This window comes from Sminthopsis crassicaudata, chromosome 6 (assembly GCF_048593235.1).
Source record: "Sminthopsis crassicaudata isolate SCR6 chromosome 6, ASM4859323v1, whole genome shotgun sequence".
Classification (NCBI taxonomy): Eukaryota; Metazoa; Chordata; class Mammalia; order Dasyuromorphia; family Dasyuridae; genus Sminthopsis; species Sminthopsis crassicaudata.
Window position 1 is genome coordinate 146,070,431 of NC_133622.1, and position 15,109 is coordinate 146,085,539.

A 15,109-nucleotide genomic window follows, 5' to 3' on the forward strand; every position below is an offset into this window, starting at 1 on the left:
TTAATATGCATATATAACCAGGAAAAAATAAAACAATTAATTAAAAATAGAAAAACTGATTTTAGAAATCTTTTAAAAAGCAATAGATGTTGGTTTTTCATAGTCTTGGACAAATAGCTGAGATCTTATTTGGAATCACCTAAATAAAGTCGCATTTTGAGTCATCTAGTCTGCAATTTATATACTGTTTTAATTTTTGTAAGCAATGAAATCCATTGTGTATTATAGTGTTAGTAAAGCTTATGCACAAACAGAAAGCATATATTTAGTAGTTTACAATTATATTCTGTTTTGTAGCTTTTTAACATGATACATTTATTGTAAACATCTACAAAGAAATCATTTCTTACCCCACTATTCCTAAAATTTTTTTACCAGTTTCTTATGAATATCAACCCACAAATATAAATCTAATAGTTTTAAAGTGCCTTAATATATCACTATAATAATTCACAATAGCACTCTCTGGTAGGTAAATGTGCATGTGCATGTATGTCCTTCATAGTATGACTTTGCATGTCCTCCAGGTAGGCCCACAGGGCAGTGTAGGCAATAATGACCCATCTGTTCACTACTGGCAACAAGAAAACTTCTAATGAAGACAGATGTGGGTCAACCAACACCAGCAGGCTGTAGAGTGTTAATGAATCCACCTAATGGTCACTCCCTGCCACTTTTGACTGATTGATGACATGAAAGGCTGAGCCTGAAAAGCAAAGAGGCGTATTTCAGGCACTCATCAGTCTTACTAGGACATCTCTTTCACTTCCTCTTCTCTTGTCACTTCACTCTCTTTGTCTCTTTCAATTCCTGCTATATGTTCCTGTTATTTATTGGACTTGGTCACCTTTTTTAATACCTTAGAATTTTATAGACATTAATTCTTCCTAAATTTCTCCTAACTTGGCTGATATCAACTAAATCAAGATTTATCTTTTAAAAACATACTGCACTTCCATATTTTATAAAATTATTTACCATAAGAAATATAATCTTAATAAGTTATAAAACTTTTCACCTATACTTAGAACTTTTATAATACCTCATTTTCTCTCCTTTTCCCTCTTCCAAACCTTGAATTTGTACACAAGAAAAACAACCATTAGATTCAGAAATAACACAGAAGGGAAGGTTATTACCTTTACCTACACTCAGCACCTTCTGATCTTTTTGAAATTTTTATTTTGTCGATACATTTTGCTTTACTTCAAGGGATATGTTCCCAAAAAAATAACCTTTATAAAATGTGTTTGTAATGAATATTTTGGCAGATGATACTAACACTGGGCATGGTACCCTGAGGCTCTGGGTTCAAACCCAAACTCTTGACATTGATGAGCTGTGGTGCTTTAGGAAATTATATAATCTTCTTGGCCTCAGTTTCCTCATCTAAAAATAGAGCATGTTGGAAGAGGATATTCCTGAGTTCCCTTCTAACTCTCTTTACTAACACATGATTATCAACAGATAAGAAGGAAGAATTCTTTAATTTTAGCAATAACACTGAATGTATACAGTGAAAAGAGAACTCTCATCAGAGTCCAACGATATGGTTTCAAATTTTGGCACTGATGAGCTTGGAAAAGATATATACTTCTTCATACTTTCTTCTTGCCTGAGTCATATGAATTCTTCAGCCTGGTACTCAAAAGTCCTTGGCTTCCTGCCTTTCCCCCTATAGCCCACCCTCATCAGCACTGTTCTATAGCCAAAATCATTCACTTTCTGTATTTCCTGCGCATTCAAAACTAACCTTTACTCATAAGACTCTTCATGCTTGTAAAGCCCTTCCCAGACCTTTTCATCCTAGTCTTCTATGCAATGCTTTGCGGCCTCCAGCTCCCACCACACTGGCTGAATAGAGATGAATTAAGTATGGAGGTCATGAGGATGTTAAGAACTCGGATCAGAGGTTTATAATTGTAGAGTTGGATATACAAGAAATTGCTCAGACAGATGTTTAAGAACACAATATCTTAGTGGTAAACATTAAGTTCCTTGACTATATTTTAATAGCTTTTAAGATTTTTCTCCCTGACATGGAACAGAGTTTTGTATATGTGTTCTGTTTAAAACAAAGATGGATCTTAATCTAAGAAGAATGACTGAATAAAAATTTTATACTAACTTTTCCTTTTTTCATTACCAGCTAGTGCTGATTTTCTTGGTGAATTTTGTTAATATAATGAGAAGTGGGAGAAATAGTATCATTTCAAATATCATTTTAATTGATTTTTATCTAGTGAGCTGTGTTTTTAATATATGAATCACTAGAGATATAATTTCCAAAATTATTACTATTTTTATATTAGCTTTTTATTTTTGTAGTTTAAATATTTCCCATCCTTTTATTTACAGAGTAAACATAAAAGTTTCTATATGATTTTGTGACATTTTACATAACTCATATATTCCACTATTTTCAATGAACAGAAAAGTAGGGTTAATGAAATATCAAAATGTCTAAAATAAGCATTAAATTTGGGTTTTAATTTTTAAAAAGCATACGGCTAATATAATAATTAAAAATATAGTTAACACTTATTTACCTAATATCCTAATAAAAAGTGATGGCTTCAACATATGAGATTTTTCAGGAAACTAAAGTTTATATTTTTTTAAAATGTCAAAACTTTAAAAAAATCATTTTGTATGTCAAGTTAAGTCCTATATCTCTAAGGCCACAGTGACTACTAATCGTCATCCAACCCTCTTCTTCACCTCCCCATCTAGTTTGCCCAGCTTCTACTCAGGTAGCCTGACCTCTCAAGGAAAGTAGGCTCCCCATTTGGCTACTTTGGGGACAATTTTATTTTAGGATCTAATCTAAGGATTCACTCCAGCAAAGAGAAAAGTTTTCAAGAAACCCAGAGTATAGATATAAATCATACATATAGCAGGTGATTTTACCCAAACAGAAAGGGATGCTAAACAATAAAAAAAAAAATTAAAACAAAGTCTAACAACTACTGATATAATCAGTTGAGAGTCTAAAATCATTGTTTTTTAAACATTTATAGTTTATTTTAGAAGAATGTTAATTAACCATTTTCCCATTTCACCTCTATTAAGCACAGTTTGAAAAAAATACTTAATGGGCTCTTTCTTTCCAGGGGTCTGTCTCCTCTCTTCTTCATTTCCTTTCCTCACCTCCCTCCATCCCCAAACAATTCTATTCCTTAGAGACTGTTTGCTTCTACATATTACTCAGATACTGAGGAAGGGGAAGGTACCATTTGCCTTTTGTGATTACCAAAGGAAAGAAGACACAAGGAGGGGCAGCCCCATCCCAAGCACAGACTTAACTAAAGAAATGTGAGTTTATTTCCTGAGGACATATTGGGGGAAAGTACACTCTCACTGACTCCCTAGTCAGTTTACCACAGTAGTCCTCGAATTACAATTTTTAAAATTCTCTTTCCCCTTCAGTCATGTAAAAATTTTCATGTTCTCCAAGATTTTTCTAACACCAGATCAGCTGAGCAATCATATCCTTACATCCTTTTGGCAAGTTTGCTTCCTCTTTTCTCTATCAGGAGTCCCAATCATTTTTTAATCTAGAAAAAATACATTTTTATGCTAGAGAAAAATAAGCTAGGTTTCTGTATGTAATTATTGTTACAATATCTATTCAATATTTGAATAAAATATCCTATTCAATGTTTCCAGATATTATTAATTTTTTTTTATTTTGCATGTGTCAAGATTAAGAGCTCTTTTGGATGAAAAGCCACCAAGGGTTTCTAAATAAGTACTGGACAACCTTCTCAAATAACTGAGTATCAAGAACATACTGGGCAGCTGCTACATATTAGATGACAGAAATGGGTAAGAATGTATGTTATGCAGCAGAAATAGCAATGATTCATTTGGAATTTCACAATTATGGATTATATTTCAGTTAAGTGGGCACTTAGGAAGCCAAGTAGGCAAAAACTCAAAAAAGTTTTTTTTTAAGTTTTTAAGCTTTATTGATTAAAATTTTCCATCAAGCTTTCTATTTAACACCAAATATAATTAAAATTGTATTCTCCTAATAGAGTCATATTCTAGGTGCAAAGGAAAAACCTAGCCATGAAAAGTGTATTACTGGGATAAATCAATCAATCGACAAGCACTTACTAAATGCCATTATATGTCAAGCATATACTCTAAACCCTGAGATTAAAAATGCAAAAAATATGGTGCCCCCACTCCTAAGAAGCTCCCATTCTAATGGGGAAAGACAACTATCTCTATGTAAGAGATATACAGTATATGTGCATATTAGGAAAAGATTCTTACAAAAGATGGGATCTGAACTGAATCTTGAAGAAAAATCGGAAAGCAAGGAGGCAGAAAAGAAAAGGGAAAGCATTTCAGAGAGACATTAAATCCAAATGCATATAGGCAGATGATGGAGTGTCTTGTTTAGTAAATAGATGTAATGTAATAATGTAAGATCATGAAGTATGTAATAGGGATTAAACTATAAGAATGACAAGAAAGGTAGGAAGGGACCAAGTTCTAAAAAGTTGTCATAAAAGTAAAAAGACAATATGTTACAAGCTGGATATGAAAGATATATGAGAATGAAGAGACAAGAAAGGAAAATACATAGAGATTACAGCTATGAATTTAATGGCTTAGGAATGCCCAGATAAAGAAACTACCTCTGTCAAAACAAATTTGCACTTCCTCCACAACTTACACTTTAAGAGAGTTGTATGGAACACTAAGTAGTTAAATAACTGACTTGAGTCCACTTTGCCAGTGTGGGTAAGGGTGGGACCTGAATCTGTACTATATGGCTCTTAGGTTAATTCAGTCCTCTACTTCACAATATCTCTTTTGTGTATATCAGTAAAAGATGTTTTTAAAAATAAATATTATCTCTATTATCAAATGAAAGAATCTACAACCAGAAAAATCTACAAAGCTTGATAAAATATTTAAACAACACCAAGCTATGTCCATTAATCAAAATTGTTCCAAATACTTAAGCAATTTACAAGTCAAATTATCAGACCTTGCCTCATTTAAAACCACAGGTACCAGCAAATACAAGAGAATAAATGAACAAAGCAGTATGCATTTTAATGGTAACCCAAAGTACTGGTGCCATCTAGTGAAATCTTATAGATAGCATTCAATTGCAATCTTAGGAAGCTATTGTTTTCTAGAATCAAGGCACTCTGATAAATAACAAAAATTTTAAAATACACCACAAAAATATGACAGTGCTAATGTAGACAGCTGACTTTATTAAAATTAAAAACACCTTCTGCAACATTTTCACTACTAAATACAGAGTTGAACAACTTAGCTTGAATATGCTTTGGATCTATCACTTAACATTGATAATTCAGTCAGGTCTGACTCTTCCTGACCTTGTAGACCATATATAGCATACTGAGGCTGTCCATGGGATTTTCTTGGCAAAGACACTTGAGTGGTTTGCCATTTCCTTCCCCAGTACATTAAGGCAAACAGATGCCTAGTCAATTGCTAAGGGTCCCATAGTTGTTAAGTATCTACTGAAAGATTTGAACTCTAGTCTTCATGACCAGCTGCTATCCATTCTATCTATCCTTCCTAGCTATCTCCAATAGAAAACATTTTTAAAGCACTTTCAGATTTATAAAATACTTTAGATACACTATCTCATCGGAGCTCATTGCCAATCTACATGCCAGCACAGCAAGTACTATTGATTTCCACTTAACAGATAAGGAAACTGAGACTCAAAGAAGGTAAATAATTTGTCCATGACTATACAGATACTAAGTGTCAAAATACTAAAGTATCCTGTTGTGGACTTTAATATTCAAAGCCATCCATACTCTCACCTTCATTCACTATGCATACACTTACATTCCAGTATAACTTGGATGTAACTTTTCCATTAACACACTCAGCTTTCCCATCTCCAAAGCCTTTTCTTTCTACCTAGAATGTTCTCCTATCATCTTTATCAAAATCCTTCTGATCAGTCAATTCTCAGTTTGGATAATCCCTTCCAATCCAATAAGCATTTATTATTTCGAGAACCAGAGAATACAAAGGCAAAACAAAAAATAGTATCTGTCCTCAAAGCCCTACTAGTAGGATTCCCTACTGGAGGTTTGAGAGTGGAAATACAGATAACTTGATTATGGAGATTAGAAAAGGCTTTCTATAAAGATTAGAGCACATGAGCTGAATCCTGGAAAGAAGTTAGAGAATCTAATAAACAGAGGTGAGAATGTATTCCAAGCATGAGGAAATAGATGGAATACCTAGTTCAGGAAATATCAAGTAAAACACCTTTAGGTTGGAACCCAGAGTATCAATCAATCAGTATTTATTCATTACTTACTCTGTGCCAGGTACTGGGCTTAAGATGAGGTTATAAATACTAAAGTGAGATAGCCACTGCCCCTATAAGAGATGGAGTCAGATAGAGGGAAGAGGGTATATCTATACATACACGTGTGCGCGCATACACACATACACACACACACACACACACACACACACACACACAAAATGAATACAAGGTAGCTTTAGAAGAAAGAGCACTAAGCAACTGGTGGAAACGTTCATGAAGAAAGTGGTACTTGAGGTAAGCCATGAAAAATAAAACAGTGATTCCAAGAGGCAAAGGTGAAGGAGAGAACTCCAAACATAAGAAAAAGCACTGCAAAGGCACAGAAATGGAAAGTGCAATATTGTTTGAGGGGCAGCTGGCAAGCCAGTCAGTCTGGCTGAACAAAGAATTTGTGGACAGGAACAATGTAGGAAGGTAGGAAAGAACCTCATTCTAAAAAGTTTTGAAATATAAACATACAGAGATGTTTACATTTAATCTAAAGGGTAATAGAAAGTCACTGGAATGTGCTAATTAGTTAGCCTCATGCTTTGGGAATATTATTTTGCTGACTGTGTTAAGGATAGATTAGAATGGAAATCAGGAAATCAAATAAGAATTATTATAATATTTTAGGTATAAAGCAAAGCTACTAGAATGATATTCATTTAAATGAAAGGTAATAAGGAGGGAATATTGTGATGAGTCAAGAAAATGAGCATTTATTAAATGCTCATAAAGAAAAATAATACTCTCAAAGAGCTCACATTCTAATAAGGAAAATAGCATACAAATGCCTGCATACATACAAGATATATACAGGATAAATTAGAAGTAAGTGGAGTTCTAACATGGAAGGGACAATAGGAAAATATGCTTTCAGAAGATGAGAAATGAGACTAGAAGAAAGTGAAAGACAGGACATTCCTGATAAATTAGAATGAGCAAAATTTGTTAACTGATCCTACATAAGGAAGGGAAACATAAAAGCTGAAGATAACATGAAACCCAAACAAAAACAAAAAACAGAGAATCCTAGACTAATATGTAGTCAAAGATGGGAACCACATGTCCAAAATAAGAAAAGTTCTTTTATATCTGACTCAGATTAAACTGCAAATTCTGTACCATGATGACAAGTTGAACAAGGCAAGAAGACAATGATCCAAAAAGGATTTAGAAATTCTATTATATGATATTGAAGAAAGCAGAAAAATACAAAGCGGGAAAAAACATTAAATTGGTTTTGAAATAACTGGAGGATTATTTTTAAAAGGATGAAGTGCATATTGCTGAACTCCAGTGGATAAGAGGTAGAAGTTAAATTTGGGATATTAAATTCTAGCTCATTATAAGGAAAACTTTCTTAATGAATCAGAACTATTAAAAATGGTTAAGTTTATAAGTTTTCTCATCAGTAATGATCCTTTAGGGAAGTGAAATTACTACATGTCAGGACTAGGTGGAAAGAATTCAAGGGTCACATAAGGGTTTAAACCAAAAGATCTAAAAGCTTCCTTACAACTACTAATACCCAACTTCCTGGGGCAGAGCCAAGATGGTGGAGAGGACACATGTTTATTTCTGATCTTATCCTACAACCCTCAGACTAATTAGCAAATCCAACCTCTGAATTGGCTCTGGGCCAGCAGAACCCACAAATATTGGCAGTGCAACAAATTACAAACAGAAGATAATTTTGAAGATCACCAGAAAAGGTCTGTTTCAATTGGAAACAGGAGGGAGGCAGACAAGCACAAGCAGCTGAGCACAGACACCAGCGCAGACAGCACCAAGTCCCAGGGCTGTGCGGACTCCTCAGGGCAATGCAGACTCCCTGTGGAAGAGAATCTACAGGGAGGAATCTAGAACAGTGTTGGCCACTCTGCCTGGTTGTAAGCCAGCAGATCAGCAGAGAAGTTAGAAAACATTTCACACAAACACAAAAGGTAAATAGTGAATCCCAAAATGCCAGAATCTCATGGGTCCTGGCCACACCCAACCAGCACCAGGAGTGTCAGAACTGACCCAGAACAGCCACAGCTGCTTATAGACTCCTTGTATACTCCTTGTAGAGAACGCTTGGAAAACCTCCCCTGCCCTAAAAGCGGACCTTAATGTTTGTTTGTTTGTTTGTTTATTAATGAGTAAAAAAGTAAAGAGAAATGAAAATGTTGCAAGAGGATTTGGAAAAGGCATATAACTCATTAAAAGATAGATTTGATAAAATGAAAAAAGAAAAGAAAGCAACTCCCAAAAAAAACTTGTGAATTTGTGAAATAGAAAAAGAAAACAACTCCTTAAAAACAGAATTTGTGAAATGGAAAAAAAATTCCATAGAACAAAACTACTCATTTAAAAATTCAACTGGAGGAGTGGAGTCAAGATGGCAGAGAAGACACACAGTTCTTTCTGAGCTCTACTACTACCCTCAAACTATTTACAAAATTCAGCCTCTGAATTAGTGCTGGACTGTCAGAATCCATGAATATTAGGAGTACAACACATTACCAAAAGAAGATAATCTCGAAGATTGCCAAAGAAAGGTCTGTTTTGATCCTGTGCATGAGCACAGGAGGAGGCCAGGACAGGCACAGGCAGAAGCAGGCAAGTAGGAAGAGCACAAAGGACAGCACATGCTAAGCAGACAGAGGCGGGTTGTAGTCTCCACAGCTGGAAAATCTGCAGGAAGAACCTTACTGCAGTGTTGGCTACACTGCTCTGGTTACAAGCCTGTAGATCAACAGAGAAGTTATAAAACTTCCAATATAAACACAGAGGGTAAAGAGTGTTCCCCAAAGCTAGAATCTCATGGGACCTGGCCACACCAACCAAACACCAGGAGTGACTCAGCCTGATCCAAGAGAAGCCACTGATTCCAATGCAGTCACTGCCATGCTGCTGCCACTTTGCTGCCACATCCTGTTGACTGTTAGGGAAGCTTGAAAAGCCCCCATTGCCCCAAAAGCAGACCCCAGCGTTTTTGAGTTTTTGGTGGGTTTTTTTTTTCGCTTTTTAAATGAGTAAAAAGGCAAAGCAGGCTCTAATTATGGATAGCCTCTATAGCGAAAGAGAGCAGATTTCAAACTCTGAGGAGACTAAAAGCAGATTGTCTCCAAATGAAACCCCAAAGGAAGATATGACCTGGTCTCCCCCACACAAGGCTCTCATAGAAGAAATTAAAAAGGCTCTTTAAAAGAGAGTTAGAAGAAGAATGGGAAAAGAAAGGAAAACCTTGCAAGAGGGTCTGGATAATGCATATAACTCATTAAAAAATAAAGTGGAAAAAAAGAAAACAACTCTCTGAAAAACAGAATTAGTGATATGGAAAAAGAAAATAAATCCTTAAAAAAAATTGGTGAAATGGGAAAAAAAAAAACTCTATACAAAAAAACTTATTTTAAAAACTCAATTGAACAAATACAAAAAGAAATTTTTAAAGTAGAGGAAGAAAATAATTCATTAAAAATCAGAACTGAACAAATGGAACTGAATGAATCAAGGAGACATCAAGAATCAGCCAAGCAAGCCAAAAGAAATTTTAAAAAATAGAAAAAATGTTAAATATCTACTCACGAAAACAACAGACCTAGAAAATAGATCTAGGAGACATAATCTATTATTGGACTCCCTGAAAATCATGATGAAAAAAACAGCCTACACACAATTTTTCAGGAAATCATCAAAGAGAACTGCCCAGATGTCATAGAATCAAAAGGTAAAATAGCCACTGAAAGAATTCATCAAACACCTGTTGAAAGAGACCCCAAAATTAAAACTACCAGGAAGATTGTGGCTAAATTCCAGAACTATTGGACTAAGGGAAAACACTATCAGCCAACAGAAAAAAAAATCAAATACCAAGGATCCACAATACGGATTACTCAGGATCTAGCAGCGTCCATATTAAAGGATTGAAAGGCCTGGAATTTGATATTCCGAAAGACTAAGGAACTTGGAATGCAGCCAAGAATAAATTACCCAGCTAAACGGAGCATTTTCCTCCAGGGAAGAAGATAGGCATTCAGCGAAACATGTCATTTATTTCTCATGAAAAAAAAAAAAAAAAAAAGCTAAACAAAAAAATCTGAGCTGAAATATAGGGCCCAAGAAAAGCATAAAAAGGTAAAAAGAACTCTTGAGAACCATATTTGTGTTATGGGTATATATAAAGAATACATGTATAATGTCATTTTACTATTATAATATAAAAAAGAACTACAGGTGGAAAGGAGATTATATTATACAAGAAAAAGGGAAAAGTGGAGGTAAAAAGAGGGAAATTATATCTCACAAAGAGGCAAAGGAAACCTATTATATCTGAGGGAAAAGAAAAGAGGGGATAAACATTGTGTGAATCTTAGTCTCACCAGATTTGGCTCAGAGAGAAAATGTTAGAAAATAGTTTCCAGAGAAACTTCTCCCACATCATTGAAAAGCCGGAGGGGAAAAAGGAAAAGTGAAGGAGTAGGCTAAATGAAAGGGAATACAGAAAATAGTAGGGAAAAGGTTTAAGAAAGGGGGAGGGATTATAAGGGGGAGGAAGGGATTCTAAAGAAGGAGAACTGCATGAGGCAAAGGTGCCATAAGTTTAATACTGAGGAGGGTGGTAAGGGAGAAAGGAAAGAGAAAAGCAAAATCTGGGGATAATAAGATGGCAGAAAATACAGAATTAGTAGTTTTAACTGTAAGTGTGAATGGGGTGACCTCTCCCATAAAGTGTAAACAGATAGCAGACTGGATTAAAAACCAGAATCTTACAATATGTTGTTTATAGGAAACACATTTAAATCAGTGTGATACATACAAAGTAAAGGTAAAAGGCTGGAGTAGAATCTACAGAATCTTCAGGTGAAGTCAAAAAGGCAGGGATAGCCATTGTGATCTCAGATCAATCAAAAGCAAAAATTGATCTATTTAAGAGACAAGGAAGGAAACTACAGCTTGCTAAAGGGTAGCATAGATAATGAAGCAATATCATACTAAAAAGCATCTAAATTCCTAAAGAAGTTAAGAGAGCTCCAAAAAGAAATAAACAGCCAAAACAATAATAATGGGAGATCTCAACCTTGCACTCTCAAAACAAGATAAATCAAACTACAAAATAAATAAGAACTATACATCAAGGAAGAAGAAATTAGAGCAATAATTAGGAGTTATTTTATCCAACTTTATGCCAATAAATCTGACAACCTAAGTGAAATGGAGGAATACTTACAAAAATATAGATTACCCAGATTAACAGAAGAGGAAATAAATTAGTTAAATAGTCCCATTTTAGAAAAAGAAATAGAACAAGCTATTAATCAGCTCTCTAAGAAAAAAATCCAACATCCATTCCTACTAAAAACACTTAAGAGTATAAGAATAAATGGACAATTCCTTAAAATAATCAGAAGCATATATTTAAAACCATCAATAAGCATCATATGTAATAGGGATAAACTGGAATCTTTCCCAGTCAGATCAGGAGTGAAACAAGGTTGCCCACTATCATGATTACTACTCAATATTGGTATTAGAAATGCTAGCTTTGGCAATAAGAGAAAAAAAAGAGATTAAAGGAATTAGAGTAAATAATGAGGAAACCAAATTATCACTCTTTGCAGATGATATGATGGTATTTTGAGAGAACCCTAAAGCATCAACTAAAAAACTATTACAAGCAATCTACAACTTTAGCAAAGTTGCAAGATACAAAATAAATCCACATAAATCATCAGCATTTTTATACATCATTAACAAAATCCAACATCAAGAGATACAAAGAGAAATTCCATTTTAAATAACTGTCATTAGGATAAAATATTTGGGATCTATCTGCCAAGGGAAAGTCAGGAACTATATAAGTAAAGCTACAAAACACTCTCCAACAAACAACTGGAAAAATATCAAGTGCTATCAGACAGGTCGAGGGAATATAATAAAAATGACAATACTACATAAACTAATCTATTTATTTAGTGCTATACCAATCAAACTCCCAAGAAACTATTTTACTGACCTAGAAAAAATAACAACAAAATTCATCTGGAAGAACAAAAGGTCAAGAATTTCAAAGGAATTAATGAAGAGAAAGCAAATGAAGGTGGCCTAGATGTACCAGATCTAAAACTATATTTATAAAGTAGCAGTCATCAAAACTATTTGGTACTGCCTAAGAAAGAGAAAAAATGATCAGTTGAATAGGTAAAGTTCACAGAACAAAACAGTCAATGACTATAGCAATCTAATATTTGACAAGCCCAAAGACACCAGCTTTTGGGATAAGAATTCATCATTTGACAAAAACTTCTGGGAAAATTGAAAACTATTTTGGCAGAAAGTAGCCATAGACCCACATCTAACACTATATACCAAGATCAGGTCAAAATGAGTTCATGATCTACACATAAAGAATGAAATTATAAACAAATTAGAAGAACATAGGATAGTTTACCTCTCAGATTTGTGGAGGAGGAAGGAATTTGTGGCCAAAGGAGAATTAGAGATCATTATTGATACAAAATAGATAATTTTGATTATATTAAAAAGTTTTTATACAAACAAAACTAATGTAGACAAGATTAGAAGGGAAGCAATAAATTGGGAAAACATTTTTACATCCTAAGGATCTGATAAAGGCCTCATTTCTAAAATATATAGATAATTGACTCAAATTTCTAATAGTTCAAGCCATTCTCCAATTGATAAATGGTCAAAGGATATGAACAGACAATTTTCAGATGAAGACACTGAAACTATTTGTAGTTTCATGAAAAGATGTTCCAAATCACTACTGATCCTAGAGAATACACACTTGTCAGATTGGCTAAGATGACAGGAAGCGATAATGACCAATGATGGAGGGGATGTGGGAAAACTGGGACACTGATACATTGTTGGTGGAACTGTGAATGGATCCAGCCATTCTGGAGAACAGTTTGGAACTATGCTCAAAAAGTTATCAAACTGTACATACCCTTTGATCCAGCAATGTTTCTACTGGGCTTATAACCCAAAAATATCCTAAAGGAAGGAAAGGAATCCACTTGTGCAAAACTGTTTATGGCAGCTCTCTTTGTAGTGGCAAGAAACTGGAAACTGAATAGATGTCCATCATTTGGAGAATGGCTGAATAAATCATGGTATATGAATGCTATGAAATATTATTGTTCTGTAAGAAACAACCAGCAGGATGATTTCAGAGAGGTTTGGAGAGACCTACATGAATTGATGTTAAATGAAATGAGGAAAACCAGCAGATCACTATACATAGCAACAACAAGACTATCTGACAATCAATTCTGATGGACCTGGCTCTCTTCAGCAATGAGATGATTCAAGTCAGTTCCACTTGTTCAGTGATGAAGAAGCCATCTACACCCAGAGAGAGAACCGTGGGAACAGAGTGTGGAATATAACATAGCATTCTCACTCTCTGGTTATTATTTGCTTGCATTTTGTTTTCTTTCTCAGTTTTTCTTTTTCTTCTTTCTTGATCTTATTTTTCTTGTGCAGCAAGAAAAAATATATATATATACATATATTGGATTTAACATGTATTTTAACATATTTAACATGCATTGGACCTACCTGCCAGCTAGGAGAGGGGGTAAGGAGGGGAAAATTTGGAACAAAAGGTTTTGCAAGGGTCAGTGTTGGAAAAAATTACCCATGCATGTTCTGTAAATAAAAAGCTTTAATTTAAAAAAAAATATTAATACCCTATGGTTCTATGAAATAAGTGTCCTTCAAAGTTAAGAGTTAAGAGGGAGCAAACTCCTCTTTGATCTTTAGCTTGTACTTCTTACTAATTCTGGCTACAAAAAGAGCCCCCCAGCAAGCAATCAGGAAATTCAGAACTTTTCCCCCACATTACCCCAGTCACACTACACATGCCAAAATGTTTAACCATTTATCTCCTGATTCTTTTTACTAGATTTTCCATATCTAGAAAGGAACTTTAGGGTCATGTTAATGGACAGCACTGTCTTAAGTAGTTTATCATATTTTCTGCAAGAGGACAGTGAAAAAGGAAGAAAGAGAATGTCTGCAGAATCACTCAGTCAAATCAGGCATTAGAACTAAAGTGTCATGAATGATGGTCCTGAGGAAGAACTAACAAGGCTTAAGTACATAATATAAATTTTTGCTTTTGCATACACCATAAAAAATAACCATTTCAGTTTCAAATGTTCAAACTATGTGATGATGGTTATAATACAGAAATGATCAACAAGAAATTTTAATTTTTGCATTTCAGTTCTTAAATTATTATGAAGGAAAATTACTAACATTTACATGTAGATCTGTATCTATGCATGAAATCATATTTAGTTATCAATTACAATCCTCCTTCCTTGTAATTCATTGATCTTCAAATTAAAAGCCTATCAATTATAAAGCAATATTAAAATCATCCTAAGAGTAATGTAGACAATGCAATAGGATAGATAGTATGATAATAAAAGGACAAACTACAATTCCTCCAATTCTGTCTTTTCCTCTCATCCTTCCTACTACTATTATCAACCAGATAGTTATTTTTTAAGTTTTACATTAAAATTTCTAAAGAAAAAATTATCTCTACACAAAGGAGGAAATTTTTACTTCAATATTTTTACTCAGCTGAACTTAAAATTACAGATTAAACACAAATTAAATGCTATTTATGTATAATAAAACTGCTTCATCTTGGGTTGGGTTTTTTTCTGTATGTATCTTTTTTAGCATAAGCCTATTTTGTAAATTTCATTGGTACTAAGAAAATGGTAACTTTATCTGCTTTGAGGTTGAACG

General features: G+C 34.1%; 1 protein-coding gene across 4 annotated transcripts in view; it reads right to left on the bottom strand.

Moving 5' to 3' along the window:
• STPG2 (sperm tail PG-rich repeat containing 2) overlaps positions 1 to 15,109 on the bottom strand; it is a 608,618-nt gene that overhangs the window by 532,711 nt on the left and 60,798 nt on the right. The window lies entirely within an intron of this gene.